Genomic DNA, 17343 nt, shown 5'->3' on the forward strand with positions numbered 1-17343 from the left:
TCAAAAACTTAAAAATCAGAAAATTTTTCAGTTTCGATCGATTGAATACCAATCGAGTCAGACAGAAGCTAACCAAAAAATATTTTACTGCATTTTCGATCGGTCAAAAAACACCATTGATTGATCGAAAATCTAGAAAAATGAAAATTTTGAAAAACAAAAGAAGTTTTATGCAGAAAACACTCAAACCAACTGATTTCAAGAATGAAATGCATGAGTATGAGTTTAAAAGTTTTTCAAAAACACTTGAATTCAACCTAGATCTTCCAAAACAAGAATGTAACACTTTTTATCCCCAAAAATCAATCAATAAACATATTTTGTATCAACATCAAGGAACATATAATCTTGGATGGCCACAATAAGATCACACACAATATTATGTACTAAGTTTAGCAAAGAGTAACTTGTGTAGTGTGTGTAACTAGCAAAAGAATGAGATACATGTGAGGTGATAAGTAAATAGTAATCAATCACAATTTCTATAGAATTCATCACATACGTTTGAAAGTGACTATCACCTAAAGAGTTACATCATATAACTCCCACGTCTCATAAAAAACAAGCTTGCAATCATGTAAGTTTCTTGATTTGCCTCATAATTACACCAATTTTATTTCATTTGAATTTAATATACCCGAGGCTACACCTTAAGTTCTTTTTGTGCATGTTCTACATTTTCTCAAGCACAAAATCTTATGATAAGCACTATGGTGTTCATGATTGGCTAGTAAACAGTGGTGAGATAGTTATTTATGCATTTCTTTTAGGATTTTTTAGTCTTTACAATCAAAAGCATATGACTTCAAAATTAAGATCTTGTGATAAAAAACTATAAACAATTACCACACAACATGCACAACATAGCCAAAACTAGCAAAATACAATAAAAATAAGCTCGTCCAGGCTAATCAAGGTACACAAGTATGTTATGTAAAGATAATAGGCCAACCTCAATTATATATCCATGATGTGTAATACAATACACATAAAAATCCTTTTGGTTTTAAAAAAAATTTTATGACAAAAAAAAAAAGCACACATTATGCTAAATGGACAATGCAAAGCTATGCATGATAGTGCTTAGCTAAGCTATAGAGGATACATAAACAAAAAATATCAATTTCTTAATTAACCCTTGAGTAAATGTACAAACTAGTACATACACAAAATCATTTTTTTTTCTCAAAATAATCATGCACTTAGTTGAGCAATCCATACTATTCAAGTTTCTCCACAATGTCAAGCATGTTCTAAATCGAGAGAGATATCATAATTCATGTAATCCTCAAGAAAAATAAAACTAGACACAAAAAAAAAAAAAAAAAATTATCTTTTTGAAAATTTTCAATGTTTTTGGATTTTTTTTTTAATAAAAAACAACCTAACAAAACAACCAAAAATAGAAACAAAACATGTTCACAAACAATTGAAAAAATTAAATTAGGGATAAGTAAACAACACTCACGTTAGCAAGTCTTTTCTCACCCATGAGAAGCAGAGTGTATTTGAGAGATTACCCAATCTTTTGAGAAAGACTAAAATCTTGCAATTTCCTTTCACAAGCCCACAAGCTTAAATTTTTCAAAAGCATATGAAACAATTTATTTGGACTTATGGCAGGAGAAATATTATCACATATCCTAGATTGAAATACAAAATATTTAAATTTTAATTTATGACAATTAGGACGAATGTGACCGGAGACACCACAAAAGTGACAAAAAGAAACAAATTTAGGAACATTAGTATTCCTAACAGCAAATCTAGTCTCAGATTTTGGTTTTTGCCTCAACAAATAACAATTTGGTTTAATATGACTAACAACACCACAAAGGTGACAGGTAGGTACAAAAATTGATTTATTATGCTCTCTAACAGTAGGTTTAGACATAGGTTTAGAAACTTCAGCGTCTACATCAGAACTTTTACCTTTGTCTAACCTAGTAAAATGAACCTTTTTTTTATTATTCCTCTTAAAAGGAGGGATATAAACTTTCTCGGTTTTAGGCTTAAGAGAAACAGAAACACTTGTTATCAACAACAGCCTTGGTACTAGTCAAATTTTCAATTTTAGCTTTAGATTCAACTAACTCTTGTTCCAAGCTTTTCATCTTCTCATCTTGAGAGGAAATTTGATTTCTCAAACATTCATTCTTTTTATTAGATTCATCTAATCTAACAACCAATTCCTCTTTTTCAAGATTAGCCAATTTTAACTCTTCCTTGAATTTCTTAGTAATTTTCATAGATTTCAATAATTCCTTACGGAGCGTTTCACAGGTATCAATAAGATCAACAGAAACAATAGTGTTCTTTTTATTCAAATCATCACAATCAAAAATAGTAAGACACTTAAAATTATCCATGATAATAGGAATCAAGGATCAACTCTTAGATCAAAAGATCTAAACATTAGAGCTAACCCGCTCTAATACCACTTGTTTGTTTTTAAACCACTTAAAACACAAGTTGTTTAACCTAGTTATTTAGCCAAGTGATTAACTTAGGTAAATTATTTAGATCTAAGTTAAAACAATAACAATCATATCATGTAAAGCAATACGAAAAAGTAAATAACACACGATATGATAACCCAGGAAAATCAAACTGGTAAAATAACTAGGGAGGATTTAAGCTAGCTATTCTCAAGGTAAAACAGGATCCACTATGGAAAAAATTGAAGTTTTACAATAGCGACTTAGACCACTAACATCCTATTGCTACATCGAGTAGAAAACTTACTACTACGACCACGTGACAGCTTTGAGTTCATGGACTACTTCTTTCTCAGATCCACAACATCCACAAGTATACCACTTATATTTCTTGAAATTCTTTACACAGCAGCTAAAATGAAAACCAAGCTCTCCATATCGATCTAGATCTTGATAATCCTAAGTATGTATGCAGGCAAACACCTCTAGATCTGACAAGAGATTCACACACACAGCATAACAACAACAACAACAACGGCAACAACATAAAAACGTGGCTAGGGTTTTTCCTTTTATACTTAAGGCAAAACAAAAAACCCTACACGTCAAACAAGCTTGGGCTGAGTTGAAAAAAAATCTGCAGAAAAACAATTTGCATTAACTTTGATCAATCGAGTCTAATTTTCGATCGATCAAACCTTGCAAAAAGTGAACAGTAATTTTCTGCAATTACTCGATTCCAACTTTACATTAAACATACTTTGAGCAGCCTAAATCTAGACTATAAGTTTTGGTCATGGTTTGCCAACATTACACATTGAAGTTTTAATACATTTAGACCCTAAATCCTTAGAACCTAACAAGTTCCTAACTCCATACAAGAAGCTTTAGATATGAGTCCCAGACTCGTAAGTCCTATTTGAACATTATCTTGAATGGGCACTACTCACATCAATAAAACTTATATTTTAATAGAGTTCTTGACAACACTACATTTCAACTGAGTCCTAGCCTCCACCCAATTAATGGAGTCCTTGACTCTACTATATTTTAATGGAATCCTTGACACTTACAAACTAATGAAGTCCTCTACTCCACCACATTTCAATGGAGTCCTTGATTCCCAAAATTATTTTAAATAATTTTATTCTAACATGACTAATTTTTTGGGGATTCCTAATTTCTTAATCAAGATTGAAGTTAATAAATTACAAAATGAAATGAACATAAAAAAATTAATTTGAAGAAATTTTCAAATTCCCAATTCTTAAAACATGTTCACAAAAAATAAAATTGCTTCACATGGGTTCTCTATCCCTTAATTAAATTTGGGAACCTCAATCAAAATATTCATTAAAATTTCAACAAAGAAGCAAATGAAAGAAAACGGAAAATTGCTTGGACATTTAACTTCTCAAAGAGAGAATCCTTGATTCATTTTCCATAAAAACACGATCTTTGACTTATCCTTGAGATTAAATCCAATTATCTCACCTAAAAGCAACATTAAGTTGATACCTAATTAAACACAAAGTGTTTGAATTAAATGTCCATCATTTAAATTGGGCAAAATTAATTTCAGAATTTAAATCTAACACCTCAAATTAAGAACATCGAATTTGATTGATCCCCATCAAGGGTACGTAGGCAACCTAAATAAATTATTAGGCACAGCTACAAATAAATAAAAACACATATCTGCATAAACATAAAAATAAATTTTCCATAAAAACACGGTCTTTGACTTATCCTTGAGATTAAATCCAATTATCTCACCTAAAAGCAACATTAAGTTGATACCTAATTAAACACAAAGTGTTTGACTTAAATGTCCATCATTTAAATTGGGCAAAATTAATTTGAGAATTTAAATCTAACACCTCAAATTAAGAACATCGAATTTGATTGATCCCCATCAAGGGTACGTAGGCAACCTAAATAAATTATTAGGTACAGCTACAAATTAATAAAAACACATATCTGCATAAACATGAAAATAAATGAACTTATTTACAAAGACGGCATGGTTGGAATCAAAGGGTCTTCCCTTTAAACAAATGATTGTAATTAAGAGATACATTATCTTGAATGGGCACTACTCACATCAATAAAACTTATATATTAATGGAGTCCTTAACTCTACCCAATTAATGGAGTCCTTGACTCTAACAAGCTAATGGAGTCCTAGACTTCACCACATTTCAATGGAGTCCTTAATTCCCAAAATTATTTTAAATAAAGTGAGGATTCTAATTCCTTCAAACTACAACATGACTATTTTTTTGTGGATTCCTAATTTCTTAATCAAGATTGGAGTTAATTATTTACAAAATAAAATGAACATAAAAAAAAAAAAATTGATTTGAAGAAATTTTCCAATTCCCAATTCCTCAAACATGTACACAAAAAAAATAAAATTGTTTCAAAGGAGTTTTGTCTCCCTTAATTAAATTTGGGAACCTCATTCATTACAATTCCTACAAAGAAGCAAATGAAAGAAAATGGAAAATTGCTTGGACATTCAACTTCCCAAAGAGAGAATCCTTGATTCAATTTCCATAAAAAAATGGTCATTGACTTATCCTCGAGATTAAAACCAATTATCTCACCTAAAAGCAAAATCAAGTCAATGCTTAATTAAATACAAAGTGTTTGACTTAAATGACCATCATTTAAGTTGGGCAAAATCAATTTGTGGATTTTAAATCTAAAACCTCAAATTAAGAACTACGAATTGGCTTGATTCCCGTCAAGGGTACGTAGGCAACCTAAATAAATTATTGGGTGCATTCACAAATAAATAAAACCACATATCTCCTTAAACATGAAAATAAATAAACTTATGTACAAAGACGACGTGATTGGAATCAAAGGGTCTTCCCTTGAAACAAGGGATTGTAATTAAGAGATACATTATCTTGAATGGACACTACTCACATCAATGAAACTCATATTTTAGTGGAGTCCTTGACTTTACCACATTTTAATGGAATCCTTGACTCTATCCAATTAATGGAGTCCTTGACTCTACTATATTTTAATGGATTCCTTGTCTCTAACAAACTAATGGAGTCCTCGACTCCACCACATTTTAATGGAATCCTTGATTCCCAAAATTATTTTAAATAAAGTGGGGATTCTAATTCCTTCAAATTCCAACATGACTAATTTTTTGGGAATTCCTAATTTCTTAATCAAGATTGTAGTTAAAATTTACAACATTAAATGAACATTAAAAAAAAAATTAATTTGAAGAAATTTTCAAATTCCCAATTCCTAAAACATGTTCACAAAAAATAAAATTGCTTCAAAGGGGTTTTGTTTCCCTTAATTAAATTTGGGAACCTCAATCAAAATATTCATTAAAATTTCAACAAAGAAGCAAATGAAAGAAAACGGAAAATTGCTTGGACATTCAACTTCTCAAAAAGAGAATCCTTGATTCAATTTTCATAAGAACATGGTCCTTAACTTATCCTTGAGATTTAAACCAATTATCTCACCCAAAAGCAAAATTAAGTCGATACCTAATTAAATACAAAGTGTTTGACTTAAATGTCCATCACTTAAATTGGGCAAAATTAATTTGAGAATTTAAATCTAACACCTCAAATTAAGAACAATGAATTTGATTGATACCCATCAAGGGTACGTAGGCAACCTAAATAAATTATTAGGCGCAGCTACAAATAAATAAAAACACATAACTGGATAAACATGAAAATAAATTAACTTATTTACAAAGGCGACGTGGTTGGAATCAAAGGGTTTTCCCTTTAATCAAAGGATTGTAATTAAGAGATACATTATCTTGAATGGGCACTACTCACATCAATAAAACTTATATTTTAATGGAGTCCATGACTCTACCCAATTAATGGAGTCCTTCACTCTACCATATTTTAATGGAGTCCTTCACTCTAACAAACTAATGGAGCCCTAGACTTCACCACATTTCAATTGAGTCCTTAATTCCCAAAATTATTTTAAATAAAGTGAGGATTCTAATTCCTTCAAACTACAACATGACTATTTTTTTGTGGATTCCTAATTTCTTAATCAAGATTGGATTTAATTATTTACAAAATAAAATGAAAATAAAACAAATTGATTTGAAGAAATTTTCCAATTCCCAATTCCTCAAACATGTACACAAAAAAGTAAAATTGTTTCAAAGGAGTTTTGTTTCCCTTAATTAAATTTGGGAACCTCAATCAAAATATTCATTACAATTCCTACAAAGAAGCAAATGGAAGAAAATGGAAAATTGCTTGGACATTCAACTTCCCAAAGAGAGAATCCTTGATTCAATTTCCATAAAAAAATGGTCATTGACTTATCCTCGAGATTAAAACCAATTATCTCACCTAAAAGAAAAATTAAGTCAATGCTTAATTAAATACAAAGTGTTTGACTTAAATGACCATCATTTAAGTTGGGCAAAATCAATTTGAGAATTTTAAATCTAAAACCTCAAATTAAGAACTACGAATTGGCTTGATCCTCGTCGAGGGTACGTTGGCAACCTAAGTGAATTATTAGGTGCAGTCACAAATAAATAAAAACACATGTCTTGTTAAACTTGAAAATAAATGAACTTCTGTACCAAGAAGACGTGGTTGGAATCAAATGGTCTTCCCTTAAAACTAGAGATTGTAATTAAGAGATACATTATCTTGAATGAACACTACTCACATCAATAAAACTCATATGCCAAAAGGCATATGGGTGAAATTATGTTTGACGAATTTGACTAATTTGACAATTCTTGTTAAATGTAATTTGAAAATGTTTGTTCAACATAATTTAACGATTCTTGTTAAATATAATTTAACAGCGTTTGTTAAACATAAATTGAAAATTTTTGTTAAACATAATATAACAATTATTGTTAAACATTGGTTAACAATTTTTGTCATTATAACGAAATAGTGTAGAAATCAAAAAAGATAATGTAATGGCGTATCATATCGGGAAAAAATATAATGTAGTGGTGTACAAATCAAATTGTAATTAATATAGTCTTAATATAGTTTACCAAAGCATCATAAACAAAGAATCAAGTACTCTATACTGAGTGGGTTCCAGCTAGCTTAACTAATAAAGTCTCTAATGGTTGAATAAGAGATTTAGGTTTCAATCCTCGCTTACACCAAAAGCCGATTGATATCTTGTTCTGATGATAAAAAGCTATCATCAAGAGTGGACGCCATAGGTTGAAACTCTCTCTCTCAAAAAAAAAAAGTACTCTATACCTATGATTCTAAAAAAAAAGTACACTATATTAATTATGATTGGTTGATTAATTAGAACTAGTCTTGTTCCAACAGTTCTTATCTCATAACACTTCTTTGCTTCTTATATATTTCATCTATTTCTAAAGAAGGAAAGCAAGAGATTTACAAACCAAACCACTACTTGCTTCTAAGGGTTCTACACAACATCTTCAACCAAATCTACCAGAAATGTGGACAATTGGATTATGTATTGTAGCAGTACTAGTCATATATTTGAGTTACAGGCTTAACAAATGGAGCAATCCAAAGTATAATGGAGTCCTTCCACCAGGATCCATGGGTCTGCCCCTTATTGGAGAGACCCTTCAGTTGATTGTTCCAAGTTACTCTCTAGACCTCCATCCATTTATCAAAAAGAAAGCTCAGAAGTACGTAACATGCCACTAATTGTGTGTCTTTATTATTATAATTCTTTTTTGGTAACTAGTGTGTGCATGTGTTTTTATAGTATATATCACTGTTCTACGTACAAGTATGTGTTTATGTATTTACGTATGTATGAGTGTCTTGTTAAGTTGTTATGGGCAAGGGGATGAAACAGAAGATATAATTTATGAAGATACTCGTTTCTATTTAAGACCAATTGAAGTAAAAATATCATCTATGTATGTATTGAGTGCTATTTTAATGTAAGAAAACCTTCGATGACATATTCATGATATTTTCTCATATTTTCAGCATAAATAACCCGTTTTCAAATTTTTTGTTCGATGTCAAAATTACATGTATGAATTAAATTGTTTTAAGTGTTAGATATACACTAAATAAAACTTAAATTTATGTTTGTATGTAATCTTCCCAAATTTTTACGAAGGAAAACAAAATATTATATAATTAATTTGAGGTCATATTAGGGTTTTTTTTTTTAGTATTACTTTTGAAAGATAGCAACATTGTTCTTATTTTTCTCCATTTGTCAGAACTCCAGCTTTACTTTTTTGCCTCGTTTACCCTACCTTCATTTTATTTTTACAGGTTTTAAACCTCAAAACATTGATAGAATTGGAAACATTTTTTTTAATGAATTTTGACATATAAAAGCGGTAATAGTGTATTGATTATAAATCCGATAAAAAAAATTAGAAAAAGTATATAGTGACACAACATTTTGAACTAGTTGATTGTGGGTAGAGAAAATTAAAGTGATTTCAATTTTAAGTTTATGGGAAAGTGATTGTTTACCACTCACGTATTGTTATCTTATCAAGTGGTGAAAAAAATTATGTTCATAAAAAAATGAAAAAATAATATTAATAAGATATGCCTAAAAAAACTCACAAAAAGTCAAATTATAATTAGGAGGGGGCAGAAGTTGTAAAATTCCTCTTAAGCTATTGACTTGTCTTTTAATTTTGTTTTGGCGGACCAGGGACAATTGCCCCCACCCTCGACCTCCTAGCTCGCCTATGCCTAGAAAGTCCCTGCACTGATCAAACAAACTCTACTTGGGGCAACTTTGTCATCTCAAGCCCAACCATCATTAATAGCTCCCCTTCAAATAGCATTTATTGTAAAGATTAAGCACTTTGATTAGACAGACCAATTGTCATTAATGATATGATAATGTCCAAAAGCTTAAACAATAAAATAAAAATAAAAATAAAGGCAAAAACCTAAAACTGGCCCTCTAACTTTCAGTTTTTTTTTTCTTCATTTCAGTTCTCTAACTTTCAATTTTTGTCATTGTAGGAATCCGTTAGAACTTAGTTAGTGGCAGCCGTTAGATCTCCTGAAACAATGCCGTTTTAAATGTTATTTTAAAAAAAATTCAGAATTAAAAGAAAATAAGAAAAATTGTTTAAAAAAAAAAAGTGAAGAACACCCAAATCCCTAAACCTAACTGTGTAGATACACGTACGTCCGTTTCTCTTCTTCCCCAAGAAATCTCTCTGCTTTTGCCGCAGCCATGTCTCTGTTGAAGTCAAGCACAGACATTTCTTTGCTTCCACTTTGCAAAAGAAGACAAGAAAATCCGACCCAATCATCAGAACCATTATATGAATTGATCAACAAACTACCTGATCTGCTTTCCAATTCAAATCTGTCTCAAAGCACTGGTTTTTTCTTATTTCCGATCCTTACTTTGTTCGCGGCTTCATTCATTATTGCCATAAAAAAGGTTTACACGGTTAGGCTTAGGGATTTGGCTTATCGACTCCCTTAATGATTTCTTCTTCTTCTTCTTTTTCTTTTTCTTCTTCTTTTTTTTTACCGATTTTCTCATTTTCTTTTAATTTTGAATTATTAAAAAAAAAAATGCAAAACGGCTTCTTTTCAGGAGATCTAACGGCAGCCATTAACAGAGTTCTAATGGAATCCTACATTGACAAAAATTGAAAGTTAGAAGACTGAAATGACAAAACTGAAAGTTAGAGGACTGAAATGAAAAAAGCTGAAAGTTAGAGGGTCAATTTTGAATTTTTACCCAAAAAAAATGATGAATTTAATTATTTAATCTAACAAATGTAACTCTTTTTTTTTTTTTTTTTCCCTTTCAGATACGGGCCAATATTTCGAACTAGTGTGGCTGGTTCACCTATAGTAGTATAAATAGATCCTGAATTCAACCATCACATTGTTAAACAAGAAGGAAGATTAGTTGAATTGTGGTACTTGGATTCATTTTCCAAGCTTTTCGAGTTGGAAGGCGAAAATAAGGCAACTGCAATTGGTGCTGTCCACAAGTACTTAAGAAGTATCACATTGAATCACTGTGGTGCTGATCAACTTAAGGAAAAGTTGCTTCCTCAAATTGAAGGATTTGTTAACAAAACCCTACAAACATGGTCGAGTCATCCTTTAGTTGAAATGAGACATGCCATATCAGAGGTAATTTTCAACTTTTCCTTAATATAGACTCATATACTCGATGAGTATTGTTAAGATACAACATTTTTCACAACATATTTCTCACCAACTCGTTGGGCAAATTATTATTGATTCTTATATGGGTCTACCACTGACACTACATTATTATTCATTATTAATAACTTGACACTTCAGATAGTTGTGAGTTTTGTTGTGACTATAGACTTATTGTTATTTGATAGTGTAAAATTTGTTGTTGTTCAAGTTATGACAAATCTAAGTTTGTTGGAAATTGTAGATGGCCTTTGATTTCACTGCAAAGCTATTCATTAGTTATGATGCTGAAAATTCACCTATGAAAATGAGCGAGAAGTTCACTAATATCCTAGGAGGTCTCATGTCATTTCCCTTGAATATCCCTGGTACTACATTCCATAAATGTTTAAAGGTAATCAAAATAATGAGAAAGTACAAACTTATCCGAATAATATTCATTTGAAATGACTTAGATTCATTAATTTAAATTTCACTTATCATTTTTTAGGACCATAATGAAGCATTGAGTATGTTGCGGAAAATATTAAAAGAGAGAATCAATTCACCAAAAAGACATTATGAAGATTTGCTTGATCAAGCTATAAATGACATGGATAAGGAGAAATTCTTATCAGAAGACCTCATCGTCAATGTGGTTTATGGGCTCTTATTCGCTAGCTTTGAGTCCATTTCAGTAGCATTGTCGTTAACTCTCAACTTACTTGCCGAGCATCCTGCAGTTTTACAAGAGTTGACGGTATGTAAATGTACAAGAACATTTGTTTAGCACACAACACTGATCATGTATCGTTTGTTAGCATCTTACTGTTTTACAAGACTCGTAACCTAACACTGATCATGTATCATTTGTTAGGATGAGCATGAGGCAATTCTTAAGAACAAAGAGAGTCCAAATTCCATACTCACATGGGATGAATATAAGTCGATGACCTTTACTCATCAAGTCAGTTCTACAATCTCTGCATGTTCTTATCTCTCTTCAAGGTGTTTGATGATTCTAGTTATCATATAAACCCAAATATTTTGATGTGTGGAAATTATAGGTAATCAATGAAGCTCTTAGGTTGGGAAGTTTTGGTCCTGGGTTACTACGAAAAGCACTGAAAGATATTGAATTTAAAGGTATGTTCTCACATGCATATATTAGGTTCAATGTCTTCATATATATCCAGTTAAAGTGTAAATGATTGGCCAAGTGCGTTCCAGGATATACAATTCCAGCTGGTTGGACCATTATGCTTCTAAATTCTGCTATTCAATTAAACCCAAACAAATACAAGGATCCACTTGCTTTCAATCCATGGCGCTGGAAGGTATGTAGTTGTAGCCTTGTTGAAAGAAATAGATGATCCAACCACTTATAAGAGACTTGTTTTCCCTCATATTATTGCTGTTTATTCAGGACAATTTCCTTGACAACATTTTTATAAATGCGACAGGATCTTGACTCATTGTTTGTATCTAAGAATTTCATGCCTTTTGGAGGTGGAATTAGACAATGTGTTGGAGCAGAGTATAGTAAAACGTTCTTGGCTACCTTCCTCCATGTTTTGGTTACCAAATATAGGTAATGTGTTCCCCTTTACGATCTAACTTGTGCAATTGTTGTAACATAATGTTTGCTGCCGGGTTTGTCATGGGATAAAAGAAACCTCTCAATTGAAATTGATCTATTTCATGATTCAAGTCAAACACTATAAAATTAAAGAATTATTTATTTATTTTTATAATTCGATTGTCGGGGAATGTGGGATTTGAACCTTGGACATCTTTGTTAAAAATACCAGGAGCAGTGCTTATTAAGGTACAACTAAGTGCAATTGTTGTAACATAATGTTTGCTGCCAGGATTGTCGTAGGATAAGAGAAACCTCTCAATTGAAATTGATCTATTTCATGGTTCAAACAAAACACTATAAAATTAAAGAATTATTTATTTTTTTATTTTTATAATTCGATTCTCGGGGAATGTGGGAATTGAACCTTGGATATCTCTAATCAAAATACTAGTTGCTAACCCGTGCTATGCACAGGAACCTACTTATTTGTGAGGTGGACTAAAATAATTTTATAAAATCTTAAATTGATTAAGAAACTACACCATTGCATAATTTGCTCTTGTATGACTTCAATTTGTGTTACAATATGATGAAGAAGTCATTGTTTGAACATGCAATGGCTTACAAAAAATTTGTCAAACAATTTCAGATACTGCAAAAAATAACTTAAAATTTCTAAAAGACCAAAAAATATTAAAAAATCAAATGATTCACGGCTTAGAAATTATTGAAACAAAACAAAATATATACGACTAAAAAATAGAAAAATATAAGAAAAAGATTGGGTTACATTCAAAAGAATAATCCATGTCTATAAGTTTGCACTCTATCATAAAATATTATGTTAGTGAAGTAGAGAGATGATAATAATAATAATAATAATAATAATAATAATAATAATAATAATAATAATAATAATAATAATATCAACGATTGAGTTTGAGTTTAAGTTGAACTTATTAGAGAGATAGAGTTTCACTCCTGGTTAAGTTTGGATTAAAAAATAATAATTTTTGTTTAAAAAAATGATGAGTTTGAGTTTAAGTTGGATTTGTTAGAGAGATAGAGTTTCACTACTTGTTAAGTTTGGACTAAACAAAAATAATTTTATTTAAATATTGTGCTGATGTGGAAAATTGTAAGAATTTCAAAGGTTTCAGTTTTATATATATATAGACTAGGAGGGGTGCTTATTGAGGTACAACTAAATAAAATCATAATTGTAATATAAATAAATTTAAGATACAACTAATATGAAATATCCTACCACACTGAACCTCACTATAAATTTTTTCTTTTAATAGGTGGACAAAGGTCAAGGGAGGAACCATTGCTCGAAAACCTATGCTCGAATTTCCAGATGGTCTCCACATTAAATTCTCTGTGATAAGTAATTAAAATACATTTTTATTTCATGCAAAATAATGGATATTTCTATAATGAGATAAGATGTTTCAATTTCCCCCAAAATAATTAAATACTTATCCAAATGTAAGCATATATTTTCTTGCCTCATTGTATATGTGCTTTAGGGATTTGATTGTGTCACATCCAATAATATATCATCTATAAAACGTGCCCACTAGGTGTGAAAGTGTGGTAATTGTGTAAAACATTATATAATCGAGTATGTGAAATAATAATTTCCCTTGAATCATTGTTATGAATTCCGTTCCGTTCCAGCCGGAACGGACGGAATGTTTCGTACCGGTATATAATCCGGAACCAGAATACCCTTTGTTCCACCTCAGGTCAAAATCCGGCTAGTTCCAGGGAATTTTAGTCATTCCGGTGTGTTTTAGCAAATACCAGCCGAAACTAAAGATTCAGCCGATATGTGTTTTGGGTTTGCTTCATACTTCACAATTCATAGAGATTGAAGTAGAAGAAGGATAAGATTCACATCAGATCAAAGAAGAAGAAAAAAAACATTCAAGTCATGGACAAAGCTCAAGTGCTGCCATTAAAACTTACTTCTTCAAGCTTGTGTCTCTGCCACTTCCTGAGAGAAAAAGAGGGAGTGTGAGACTTTTATGAGGCTTTGAATAAAAAAGCTTTGGAATGTTTCTAAACTCAAAGCCACTGTTTCTCCTTCAGCTTCATCCTTGTTGCTTACTTTGAGCCACCATACTTCTCTGTTGTTGACATTTCCTTTGCTAGAAAACACTTACCTATTGGGCGTATTGACCTCCAGCCTTTGTTTGTTTGAGGAAGAGTTAAGACTTAAGGATGCATTAAAAATAAAATAAAATAAATAAAATAAAATAAAAAAAGATAAAAAAAGCGGAGAAGGTTGTGAAGTAGAAGAAAGGAGGAGATCAGATGAAGAAGAAATGATAAGTGGAAAAATATGTGTGGGCTAATGGAAATGGTAAGGAAACTTAATTCTAGGAAATTTCCTACTTAAAAAACTATTCATAGATATTTAGTTATTTACAACAATGCCACAAGTAAAAAGTTAAAAAATATTTACATAATTCTTTTTATCCACTTCACTTAATTTTTTTGAAGGTGAAAGTCTATAAACTATATTTATTGTATTATTTGGAGAAAAATTATAAATAAATATTTTTTAATCCCACATTATTTAATATTTTTTAAAAATAAAATAATATTCATTACTTTATATAATAGTAATAATATCTAGTTATTTATGCAAATATATATATATATATATATATATATATTTTTAGGAACCCGGAACACCCGGAAACGGTACGCCAAAATAGGCCGGTACCAAAATATTTCGTTCCTTGGACAAACTAAAACGGGGTCCAAAACGGTATTAATAATATTGATTTGAATAACTTATTAAAGTTTGTTGAATTCACATTCCACTAAAAATTCATTTGGATTGAATGGAATTAGAGGTTAATGGATGGGATTGTCATTGCGATTTAATGGTTTTAGGGAAGTAAGTGCTTTTGGGCTGGCTTCTTTTTTAGAGAGAGTGAGAGAGAGGGGACTTTTGGCGAGAAGGCAAAGACGGCTTCAACAAGTTGAAGAGGAAATTGGGGCTTTTGAGGTTTAATGAGAGATTTTCTTTTAATAAAAAAAAAAGTAATTTTAAGTGAGACTTCTTATATTTATTAACTTGTATTCCAGCTAATTTGGTATAATTGGTAAAAGTTCTGATCTAATGATAAAAAGAAATTATAATATAATGGATTTTGTACACTCCAACCCATATATATATATATATGTGTGTGTGTGTGTGTGTGTGTGTGTGTTTGTTTGTTTGTTTAGACCCCTTAAAGTAGATTGTTTAACCTAATATATTAGCCAAGTGATTACTTAGGTTAATTATTTAGATCTAGGTTAAACAACAAAAAATCATATCATGCGAAACAGCGGAAAATAAATAACACCACGATATGATAACCCATGAAAACTAAAAAACCTGGAAAAGATTTGACCTAGCTATCCTCAAAGTAAAACAAATCCACAAATATAGAATTGAAGTTTTTACAAAAGATTTAACCATAAATCTATTGTTACCTCTAGTAGTAACTTACTAACACGACCATGTGCAAGTTCCGAATCCACAGACTCCTTCTCTCTTGGATTTGTGGCACGCAAGCACCCACGCTTGTGACTTTGAGATTCCCACTCAAAGGTTTTAGATCACGGCTTGTTGATCTATGCAACAACTAGATTTCACCAGCACTTGATTGTAGATCTTGTTCTGGTAAATGCTTGTAGAGTTAGAAGGTACAACACCTCTCAGATCTCACAGGAGTAACTCACAAGTCTTCCAAGAGTTTTTAAAACGTGGCTAGGATTTTACTTTTATATGTGGGAGTGTTGGACTGAAAAACTAAATGTTTTCGTGGGCTTGGGCTTGCTTAACAATTCTGCAGGAATTATTTTTCTGCGATTCTCGATCGGTCGAGTCTCATCCTTCGATCAGTCAAGCTTCACAAAAAATTAATTCTTTTTCCCGCAGCTTTTACATTCTTGAGTTTTGACCTTTACAACTTTGAGCAATGTCTAACACCTGTCCTAGACATGTTTTTCTTCTCGGTTTGCCAACACATACAAGTTGAAATTCTAAACATTTAATCCTAAATCTTTAAAACCTAACAAAAAATATATATACAAATACATATATACATATATAAACCTAACAATATATATATATATATATACACACACATATATATATGTATATAGATATGTATGTACATATATACGTATGTATGTATGTATGTATGTATTGCAGCACAATGATATTGGGCCTATCCACTTGTTTTAGGATTGGCCTTAAGCGTTGTGTTTTTTTAGGGTTGTAAAGGCAAGGGTAAAACAATGGGGACAAATTTGCATCCTAATTGTAATTGGAGGCTTATCTCTTTTGGGTTCAATAGGGGCTTTAATCCAAAGTACCCAACTAGGGGTGGCAATTGGGTGGGTTGGGTAGATTTTGGGTTGGGTCCCAAATGAGTCAAATATATAATTACCCATTAACTCATTTATCACCTGTTTAAATTTATAGTATTTACCCATTACCCACCCTAACCAACCCTCCCATTTAACCCATTAAATTCAAAGACTTGAAATTTCCTACCTCTTTCTAGTTCCCAGCATCCAAGAAATTTTTAAAAAAAATCAACAACTTAAAATTTCTCATTCTCATGCAAAAAAATAATAATAATAATTAAATCTAACACAATAATACAATAGACGGTGAGTTTTAAGAGAAAAAATCACTATAATCTTTGTTTAACAACTTGCTAAAATAAGCAAAAAAAAAATAGCATGAAAAATACTAAAGTGAAGAACATCTTCCTCCATAGCATTTTTTATATTTTATTTTCTAAGCCTAAGTTTTCTAGTCAACCAAACACAACTTATACAAAACAAAAAGAAAATTTTCAAATAAGAATTTTCCAGAGATGAACAAATTTGTCATGATTTGGTTCAATTGATCTCCTCGAGTACAAGGCCATCGTCCAGCAAGTCCGTCAGTGGTGGCTTTCTCGACCCAATCCACCCAATTGCCACCCTAGTTGGGTACTTTGAATTAAAGGCCCCATTGAACGAAAAAGAGATAAGCCTCAAATTACAATTAGGATGCAAATTTGTCCCCATTGTTTTACCTTTGCCTTTACAAGCCCCCCCCCCCTCCCTTCCCCTAAAAAAAAGTGATAGACCAAAAATGTATTAACCCCTTGTGATGAATTAA

General features: G+C 31.1%; 1 pseudogene; it reads left to right on the plus strand.

The window, feature by feature from the left end:
- Nucleotides 1-7804: 7804 nt before the first annotated feature.
- Nucleotides 7805-13673, plus strand: LOC142643340 (cucurbitadienol 11-hydroxylase-like; annotated as a pseudogene).
- Nucleotides 13674-17343: the final 3670 nt, after the last annotated feature.

This window comes from Castanea sativa, chromosome 7 (genome assembly GCF_040712315.1).
Source record: "Castanea sativa cultivar Marrone di Chiusa Pesio chromosome 7, ASM4071231v1".
Lineage (NCBI taxonomy): Eukaryota > Viridiplantae > Streptophyta > Magnoliopsida > Fagales > Fagaceae > Castanea > Castanea sativa.